The following is a 10563-nucleotide window of genomic DNA, read 5'->3' as shown; positions in this document are numbered from 1 at the left end:
GTATTATTTTTTTCTCCAAAAGTTGACCAAGCTTATCTGTTAAAAATCATTTTTATGAGATACATTTTATATAAGATTTTGAAATTTTATTAAGATGTAAAATGTCAATTGTGCACTGCTACATTTCATGTGCATGAGCCTAACAGACATTATCCTAAAATGTCTGGAAATGCTATTCCAAATTGTCAATTTTTAACAATAAAAATAACACATATAATATAATGCTGGTTGCAATATGCAACACCTTTATTTTAACCAGACAATTCGGCTTCAATATGTGCAATAAATGTCCGAGCAACAATGATAAATTTGTTTCTATGACACTAGCACATACTCAACTTGATCATTTACGTCGGCAAATACAATACTGAATCACAAATATGTCAATCAACGTTCTGTATAGATCACATTCACTTGCATATAAATGTAGTCATACATTACTCAGCAGTCTAGGACAATCTATATAAAAAGTTCATTTTAGATGTATTATCTCTAAATCTGCAAGAGCGACTGAACAACATTTCTTATCCCCTCTAGCACCGACTTAAGTGTCATTTTATGTATTTAAAAATCAATGTATTTTAGAATCATTATCATGTAGAAAAAGACAAATGTACACAAATAAGCTATAGGTTGAAATACTGGACTACTGAATCATTGCTTTAAAATCAACAATGGACACATTTGTCATGAATATTTCAGTTATTAATAGCAACAATTTTGATACACTCATAAAATACCTTTTAAAATGCTTATAAAGTTGTAAATGATTTAATATGAACATAGATATGATGAACAATAATAGTTTGTTCTAGAACAATTTATAGATAAATACTAAATAGATCTAGACCATTTAAAAGTACGGCATATCGACACTTGGAATTCGTACACTTACTAAAAACATTCATACATAATTGTCGTATAGCTGGTTGCACAGGCTAATTAGTCATACATGCTATATTCAAAAAGAATGATAAGTCAACATGTATATACATATATTAGGGTTTTTATTTCTTAATGTGCACTATGGAACATGACATGATTTATGAGTATTATAGTGCAGGATGCATACGGACTGACCTTATGTCAGGATGATTAATATATGTAACTCTAAAACTTGTGTATTTATATACATTATAAAATGTCCTTAGGACAGGTTGATATTATATATACTATTCTCAAATGTCAGAGTGGCAGTTCGACTTTGGTATTCCACTCGTTCACTTGTGTGTTTGTATTTGTATATTAAAAGTATGTAACATCCGTGAGTTCTTTCTCCGTTATACGACAACGGTTGATTTGGCGCCTAAGACCAGCGATGTCGAAGCGACGATTTTGGACAGCGGGACACAACGAAGTACCTGAAACAGAAAATTAAAGGTGAGTGATCGTTTATATACCTGTAATTTGCTAATTTTGAAGATGTCAGATCAAGAAATGGCTACAATTTTTGAAAATTTGTCAGATAAATTGAACAATATTTCAACTGTCATAGGTACACAGGGTTTATCAGAAATAGTACAAAATTTTGATGGAAATTCTAAATATTTTAATGACTGGATAAAATCTATAGAAAAATATGCTGTTTTAAAAGGTTTGGATGATAATAAAATAAAATTAGTCGCATTTCAATCAAGTAAAGGGACTGTAAGCGATTTTATATGTAGATATTTGCGTGATAATCATCGTAATTCGTGGAAACAATTAAAAGAAGAAATAAGTACTAGATTTGGGGAAATTAAAGATTTACATCATGAATTTTATCTTTTGAGAAATTTAAAACAAAATTTGGGAGAAAGTGTCCAAATTTTTGGGGAAAAATTTATCAATTGTGCTGAAACCGCTTATGAAAATTATAAACTAGGAGATAATAGTTTAATTGAACTTCAGTTAGTAGAATTGTTTACGGATAATTTAGCGCATAATTATTTAAAACTTAAACTTATGAGAGAAAAGCCAAAAACTTTACAAGAAGCAATTACGTGCGCAATGAATGAACAGAATTTCAGAGCTAGATTTTCTGCCAGAGTAAAATTTTCTAATTCTCAAAATCACACAAAATACAATAATTACAGAGCAAATAATTCAAATCATTATTATACAAGAAATTTTTGCGTGTACTGTAAGGGACCAGGTCACCATGTGCGTAGTTGTAGATTTAGGAAAAATGAAATATATTCTGTATTTCACCGACAAAATTTTTCACGATTTAGGAAAAATAATAGCAATAATAGTTTGAAATCAAAGATTAAGTGTTGGAATGTAATAATTTTGGTCATATTATGCGTGAATGTCGTAAACGAAATTTTTACGACAGAAACAAAATAAATTTTCAGGAAAACTAGCAAGTTCCTGTCACAAAGGGGTCATTGACAGGAACGATAAATACCAAAATTTAGTATAGCATTAGCTGGAAGCCCTAATTCGTGTTTGATTAAAATAGAAAACTATAAATACAGATCGTTAGTAGATTCAGGTGCTGAAGTTTGTCTTCTGCATCGCAGAATATATAGAAAATTGAAGAATCCCCCTCAACTTATAAAACAGAAAATAAATTTATGTTCAGTTGACGGAAATTATTTACATATAGATGGTTATATAAATCTAAATTTTCAAATAGGGAAAACAGAAACAACTCAAAAATTCTATGTTGTTTCTAAAATGAATAGAAATATTATTTTAGGCCGTGATTGGTTAACACAAAATGGCGTTAGATTATATTTTGATTTAGGCTGCTTAAGAGTTAATAATACATATGTACCCTCGAAGAAGATATTCATATTGCATCAATTGTTAGATTAAAACAGGATGTTATTCTGAAACCTCAAACAGTTAATGTGTGCACTGCTAAATTAAAACAAAATCCAGGCTTGGAAAATGATAAATTATATGAATTAAAAGTATAGAAACTGGAATTATTGCTTCTGAACCAGGTCTTATGATAACAAATTCTGTTATGAAACTTTCGGCTGATAGAAGATTTCCTATTATGATTGTCAATAATACACATAAAACTATAAGATTGAAACGAGATTCAGTAGTTGCTAAAGTTTCAGAAGTTGAGAGCATTAACTCGGTCACAGAGGCTCTTCAAACAACTTCCCTCTTAACAACGATTTCGAACATGATATTCATACACCTTCAGAGCATTTTCATATTGTTAGAGACTTATTAAGGAAAAATAGAAATATTTTCGCAAATAAAGATTCTGAATTATCACAGACAGATACTGTAACCATGAAAATACCAACAGGTAATCATCCTCCAATCAAATTAAGCCCATATCGCACACCTTTAAACAATAGAAAATTTATGAGTGACACAATCGATGAGATGTTAGATGCTAATATTATAAGAAGAAGTCATAGCCCTTATTCATTTCCTGTTGTTATTGTCGGAAACGTGACGGCAGTAAACAGTTTTGTGTTGATTTTAGACAATCGAATAAAATTACAAAGCCAAACATCATATCCTCTCCCATTAATTGACGATATTTTAACACTACTAGGGTCTTCAAAAATATTTTACAACACTAGACATGCGATCAGGGTTTTGCAAATACCCGTGCATGAATCAGACAAGGAAAAAACGGCTTTTACGACATTCCGAGGCTTGTTCGAGTTCAACGTAACACCTTTTGGCCTAGTTTCTGCCCCTGGAGTTTTCCAAGAACTCATGTCACATGTCTTACAAGGTTTAGAGGCATTTGCTGTCAGTTATCTTGACGACATTCTAATATTTTCGAAGTCATTAAATGAACATTATTCACATATACAGACAGTATTTTTCAAAGCTTAAAGAGCATAAATTAAAACTTAAACTGAAAAAGTGCAGTTTTATTCAGCAACAAACAAAGTACCTTGGTTTTATAATTGATCATGAAGGTATAAAACCAGACCAGAAAAAGTAAAAGCTATTAGGTCACTTCCGGTACCAAAATGTGTTAAAGATGTCAGATCTTTACTTGGTGCTGCTGGTTTTTATAGAAGATTTTGCCCTAAATATTCTAAAATTGTTGAACCTCTAATCAATCTTACAAGAAAACGTGTTTTGTTTAAATGGACAAAAGAATGTCAAGAAAGTTTGAACAATTAAAGAAAATGTTAACACGTATTCCACTTTTAGCATTCCAGACCCAAATAAGCCTTATATTCTATACACGGACTCCTCAGATTTAGTGGTCGGAGCATGTTTAAGTCAGAAATGTGACAAATCTGGTATTGAAAAACCTATATACTTCTTATCTCATAAATTAAGTGAATCTCAAAGAAAATACAGTACCATAGAAAAAGAAGCATTCAGTATTCATTATGCGTTACAAAAATTAGATGTTTATTTACATAATGCAGAGTTTACTACATTTACAGACCATAAACCTTTAAAATATCTTTTAGAAGCACCTATGCAAACAAAAGAATTCAGCTTTGGGCTTTAAATATTTCTGCCTATAACTGTAAAATTGAATATTTGCCAGGAAAATTAAATTTAATTGCCGATTTTTTCCTAGACCTCCAGCTGATGATGAAAATGCTAACAAGTCCGATATTGAACTTTATGAGCCTGATATAAATGACAATGCCTTCGAAATAACAGTCTCAAATTCAAGTAATAATTCAAATAATGATAATACACATGCTGTGAAAACTGATGAAAAGCTATGAAGTAAATGCTTTTGATTCTACGCACTTTAATACCAAAGAAATAGCAAACAAAGAATACCAATTTCAAGAGCCAATTGTAGAAGATATTAAACAATTCGAAAAATTAAATATGGCCTCAGAGCAAGATAAAGATCAAACTATTCTTGAACTGAAAATGTTACTACGTCACGGACAGCCAACTAAATCAGTGCAGAGCAAATATTTAGAAATTGACAAAGTTCTTTATTATCTGTCTAATGTAGATGATAATCCTAATCTTAGATTGTTTGTTCCGCAACACTTAAAACACCTTGTCATTAATCAAATATCATTTAAATAATGGCACCCAGGAACACAGAGGTTATTTACAACAATAAAACAAAAATATTTTTGGCCAAATATGTTCAAAGAATTGTATGAATATGTTTCTAAATGTGTTGATTGTCAGTCACGTAATCTTACAAAAATAAAAGCACCTATGGGCGAAACAAGAGTACCAATGTATTCATTCCAGACCATGAGTATCGACGTTATTGGGCCCTATGAAAAAACAATGAGTGGTAACCGCTACATTATTTGTTTTATTGACCTTTACAGTGGTTATCCCGAGTGTTTTCCTACTGCTGACAAAAGTACTGATACAATTATACATTTACTATTAGAAGAAATTTACCCTAGATACGCATGTCCATTACAAATTGTCACTGACAATGGATTAGAATTCTGGAAACAAAGTGATCCCTCGGAAGCATTAATCACAACAAAATAACATAAGAATTGCAGACTCGGTTTGATTGAGTCTGTACATGAGTGATAATGAATAAGTGCAACATCACTCACGCCCCCTAGCACCGGCTTGAGCGGTACTCAATTCTCAACACTTTATAGTGTTGGCATCAATGATCCCGAAGGACCAGAAAATATAACAACACTGAAGTGAAGTACGGGGCAACTTGTTACGGCTGCCACACGGCACTTGACACCTGCTGTTGTGAAGTACAAAATTCTGGAAACAAAGTGATCCCTCGGAAGCATTAATCACAACAAAATAACATAAGAATTGCAGACTCGGTTTGATTGAGTCTGTACATGAGTGATAATGAATAAGTGCAACATCACTCACGCCCCCTAGCACCCGGCTTGAGCGGTACTCAATTCTCAACACTTTATAGTGTTGGCATCAATGATCCCGAAGGACCAGAAAAATATAACAACACTGAAGTGAAGTACGGGGCAACTTTTTACGGCTGCCACACGGCACTTGACACCTGCTGTTGTGAAGTACAAAATTCTGGAAACAAAGTGATCCCTCGGAAGCATTAATCACAACAAAATAACATAAGAATTGCAGACTCGGTTTGATTGAGTCTGTACATGAGTGATAATGAATAAGTGCAACATCACTCACGCCCCCTAGCACCGGCTTGAGCGGTACTCAATTCTCAACACTTTATAGTGTTGGCATCAATGATCCCGAAGGACCAGAAAATATAACAACACTGAAGTGAAGTACGGGGCAACTTTTTACGGCTGCCACACGGCACTTGACACCTGCTGTTGTGAAGTACAAAATTCTGGAAACAAAGTGATCCCTCGGAAGCATTAACCACAACAAAATAACATAAGAATTGCAGACTCGGTTTGATTGAGTCTGTACATGAGTGATAATGAATAAGTGCAACATGCTTTCAAAGAAACACTTAAAGAGTTAAAAATTGATCACGTGCGTACAACTACTTATCATGCTGCCGGAAACGCGAAAAATGAACGTTCTCACCATGTCATACATGATATCTTAGCTAAAAGAATCCAGGGAAATCTCAAACAATGGGATATTCATCTTAACATGACACTAGCCGCACTTAGATTCAATGTCTCTAGGACTTCGAAGCATAGTCCATTTTATTTGTTATATAACCGTGATGCAATTCTCCCGGTGGACCTGTTGCTACAACCAAGGCAGCGCTATCATGGCGAAGAGTATCACACAATTGCATTACAAGAACAACATAATACTTTTCTATCTGTTTATAAGAACCTTAAAAAAGCAAAACGAGAACAAGCTAGCTATGCAGATAAGATCGCAAAAGATATCAAATTTGAAATAGGCGATCCCGTATTTTATAAGAATTTTCGTAAGAGAAGCAAACTAGATGTGAATTGGAAGCCATTTTATAGAATTATGGAGAAAAGGTCACCATTAACTTATATAATAAAAAATCAATTTGACAATTCAACAGTTAAAGTCCATGCAGAACAAATTAGGCTTGCAAATATTAATGACTGGTCAATACCAAAAGCAGATAATACAGGCAGACCAAAAAGAAATGCCACATTTGTAGTTACACCTGAAAATAGCGATACTGATGATGCTTCAGAAATACCAGAATCAGTATTACCCCAAGTTGCTAAGAATGTAAGAAAAGAAAGGTCAAATTCTGATAGTGAAGATGATATTCCATTAGCTGAATTACAGAAACATCTTCGACAACAACAACAAATTTCAAATAATGAAAATGCTCAAAGTAATGCACATTCAGACGAAATGCAATCGCAGACTGATTCAGAATTATCAGACTCAAATTCCATACAAGTAAATAGCAATCCTCAGTCACAAGCAGCATATAATGCTATTCAGTCAGATTCAATGGCTGATGATAATGATTCCGATAATGAGATGTTTATAAACTCTGTTTCTACTAAAAAGAAAAGTATTGTAAAACCTCGATATAAAGTATCTGGTAAGGTAAACACAAAGTTACAAAGTAAAGATAAAGGGTCGAAATCAAGTTTTAAAATGATTTTACAAGGATTAGCTGAATTGTTATAGAACGTTATATTCCGTGTTTTATGCTATACTTATTTTCGGTAAATTGACCTCAGGCATTGTAAATAGTAATTATGGAAAGAAGAAAATATATATGTTAAAAGAAAACAATATAAAACAAAACAGAAAATTACATTATTTAACCATATATCTTTATATTTTTGGTGGTTGTATTCATTTATATTAATTTTCAAGTTCTTTTTATTAGAACTATATATCTTAGATTTTTTTTATTATTGCTTGAAATGATCGTTATTCGCTATATGTTTATTAATATATCGGTTAATTAAAATGCATTTCAAAGTAAATGACAGCACTTAATCATGAGTTTCAAATTGATTATTTACTTTATTTCATATTAGAATAACACGTGTATACATACATGTTTCAACTGTCAACGCACAATCATTTAATAAAGTTTAAATTGGGATAAGTCTTATTGTCGAAATAAAACTAAAGTTAATAGCTTAGTTAAAAAAGTAACAAAATATGTCTAGAAAAGTAAAAAATTTTAAATATCAAGTATTACATAAATAAGATACTTACACTAGAGAACATCTTTCATTGGAATTCTTATCCTATGCATTTTATGACAGTTGTCTTGTTGTTCAAATATCTGAAAAAACAAAATTATGTTTATTGTATATAATATCTATTAACCGATCTGACAACGGACGAAAATGCAAAATATTGGTCTAACGATCACTTGTCGTCCAGTCAAGACAGAGAGGTGCGAGCGAATTCGCCGGTACAGTAAAACACCGCCTGACTAGAAATATTACAGTCAGCCTCTACGATGTCAAACTATGTACATAAAACCATAAACACCTTCTTCGATGTAAAACCATGCAGATATAACCATAAACACCTTCTTCGATGTAAAACCATGCAGATATAACCATAAACACCTTCTTCGATGTAAAACCATGCAGATATAACCATAAACACCATCTTCGATGTACAACCATGCAGATATAACCATAAACACCTTCTTCGATGTAAAACCATGCAGATATAACCATAAACACCTTCTTCGATGTAAAATTATATGAAATAAGCGTCTACGATGTTTAAAATATATAACTATGCTGACACAGCCGTCAACAACAACAACAACAACAACAACAAAATTGTGGAATCAAATAAACTTTTGTTCCTGTCTTCAACCAGAGAAGCCGAAAACTTCCGTTTATCAATAGAATGTGTTTTTCTATGTGTTATATAAACTTAAAAACAAAAACCCAGAGAAATACTGATGACAACTTCTTATCAAAATAATTATTTGTGCGCGACAGAGATATCCAAAATAAATATCACATAAACATTTGCGAGAATCGTGCAACAGTAAACTATTAATTTAATTATCTTATTACTCAAAAACATTGCTACATAAATGAAGAATTATAGATCTATCATCACTTTGTTGTATTGTTCAATACAAGACATTCTTTTTACAACGACGAAACAAGAACAGCGTTTACAGATGTGCCAATAAATATTCGAATATAACTTTATCAACTTGTGTATAAAGTCTACGTTTACACAAATACATATATATTAATTTAAAAGAATCTTCAAGAACATCAAACATTTATGAACAATTATGAGTGTCAATTTAAAATTATTCTTTAGAAAGCTACATACCAACGATTTGAAATTCCCGACACGTCACGAAGACCAAGCCATACTGATGTCAGCAAGTACCTGTTACAAAAAATATACGTGTCACAGGAAGTGTTCAATGCGCATGCACAATACACGTTTTACAGGAAATGAAACACCTGGACATTTTATCAATTATCAATTGTTTATAATATTTTTTTAAACTTTTTCGTATATAAATATCTTTTTTACTCTTATCATACATATAATTCTGTTAAATTTTATACCTTAAAGTTTTTCTAATTAATATTCTTAAAATAATTTGTTCTTTGAAAATTGTTAACTTATTTGTTTGTTTTTTATGTTTTCTTGATCTCTAGAAATTAACTTTTTTTATTTTTTTATGATGAAATAAAGGAAATTTAATATTTATTGAAAAACTTATAAAGCTATAATATTTACCTCATGTTACTTTAACATATTATTTTTGTATTTTTTTGCATAAAGATTAATCGAACATTTAACAATAATTATTATTTTACTTATTCAAAACTTTTAAAACTAATATCAAAAGTAAACTTACCTGTGCTACATTGTATCTATCCAAATTTCTCTATTAAAATGAATTTTTCTTTTAAAATAAAGTGACCAAAGGTTGATGTATAACATCCTTACCTTAGGGGTAAAACAGATGTCAAGTTGATTTTAGATTTTTTTTAATTTGTTAGAACGAGTTTGAAATATTTGATATTTAATACCTTGTTTAATACTTTTTTTTTAATTTTTTTTTATATAAGTAAAGGAGGAATTGTCGTATAGCTGGTTGCACAGGCTAATTAGTCATACATGCTATATTCAAAAAGAATGACAAGTCAACATGTATATACATATATTAGGGTTTTTATTTCTTAATGTGCACTATGGAACATGACATGATTTATGAGTATTATAGTGCAGGATGCATACGGACTGACCTTATGTCAGGATGATTAATATATGTAACTCTAAAACGTGTGTATTTATATACATTATAAAATGTCCTTAGGACAGGTTGATATTATATATACTATTCTCAAATGTCAGAGTGGGAGTTCGACTTTGGTATTCCACTCGTTCACTTGTGTGTTTGTATTTGTATATTAAAAGTATGTAACATCCGTGAGTTCTTTCTCCGTTATACGACATAATGTCTTCGGTGTTAGTTATCAACTTTGAATTTTTGAGCAAACATATTTTAAGTATCATTTGAAATATAATTCCAGCTTTATTTATGTGTTTTTATATACACACATCAGTTAATTCTTTTTTTTTCATTTTTGACAAAACCTTTTTCAGAATATCATTGTATATTTCTAGATTTATGTTCATTATCTAAGAAACTATTATTTGCTTCTATTATACAGAAGAAAGAAGTTTATATTTCATGTAAATTTTCCCCTATATAGATTAAATAAGTATCGTTTTTCTCATTAATAAAGTTGTTTCTTTGAGGAA

General features: G+C 31.1%; 1 long non-coding RNA gene across 1 annotated transcript; it reads right to left on the bottom strand.

Moving 5' to 3' along the window:
- Positions 1–979: 979 nt before the first annotated feature.
- Positions 980–9614, bottom strand: LOC132717711 (uncharacterized). Its single transcript, XR_009623982.1, has 3 exons — positions 9112–9614; positions 8014–8083; positions 980–1361 (listed from the first exon to the last, which is right to left on the bottom strand). It is a non-coding gene; the product is annotated as an uncharacterized LOC132717711 (long non-coding RNA).
- Between the last annotated feature and the right edge of the window lie 949 nt (positions 9615–10563).

This window comes from Ruditapes philippinarum, unplaced genomic scaffold (assembly GCF_026571515.1).
Source record: "Ruditapes philippinarum isolate M1 unplaced genomic scaffold, ASM2657151v2 ctg2516_1_1_1_1, whole genome shotgun sequence".
Lineage (NCBI taxonomy): Eukaryota > Metazoa > Mollusca > Bivalvia > Venerida > Veneridae > Ruditapes > Ruditapes philippinarum.
Note: the sequence above shows the minus strand (reverse complement) of the source record. Positions and strands in the feature narration are given on the sequence as shown.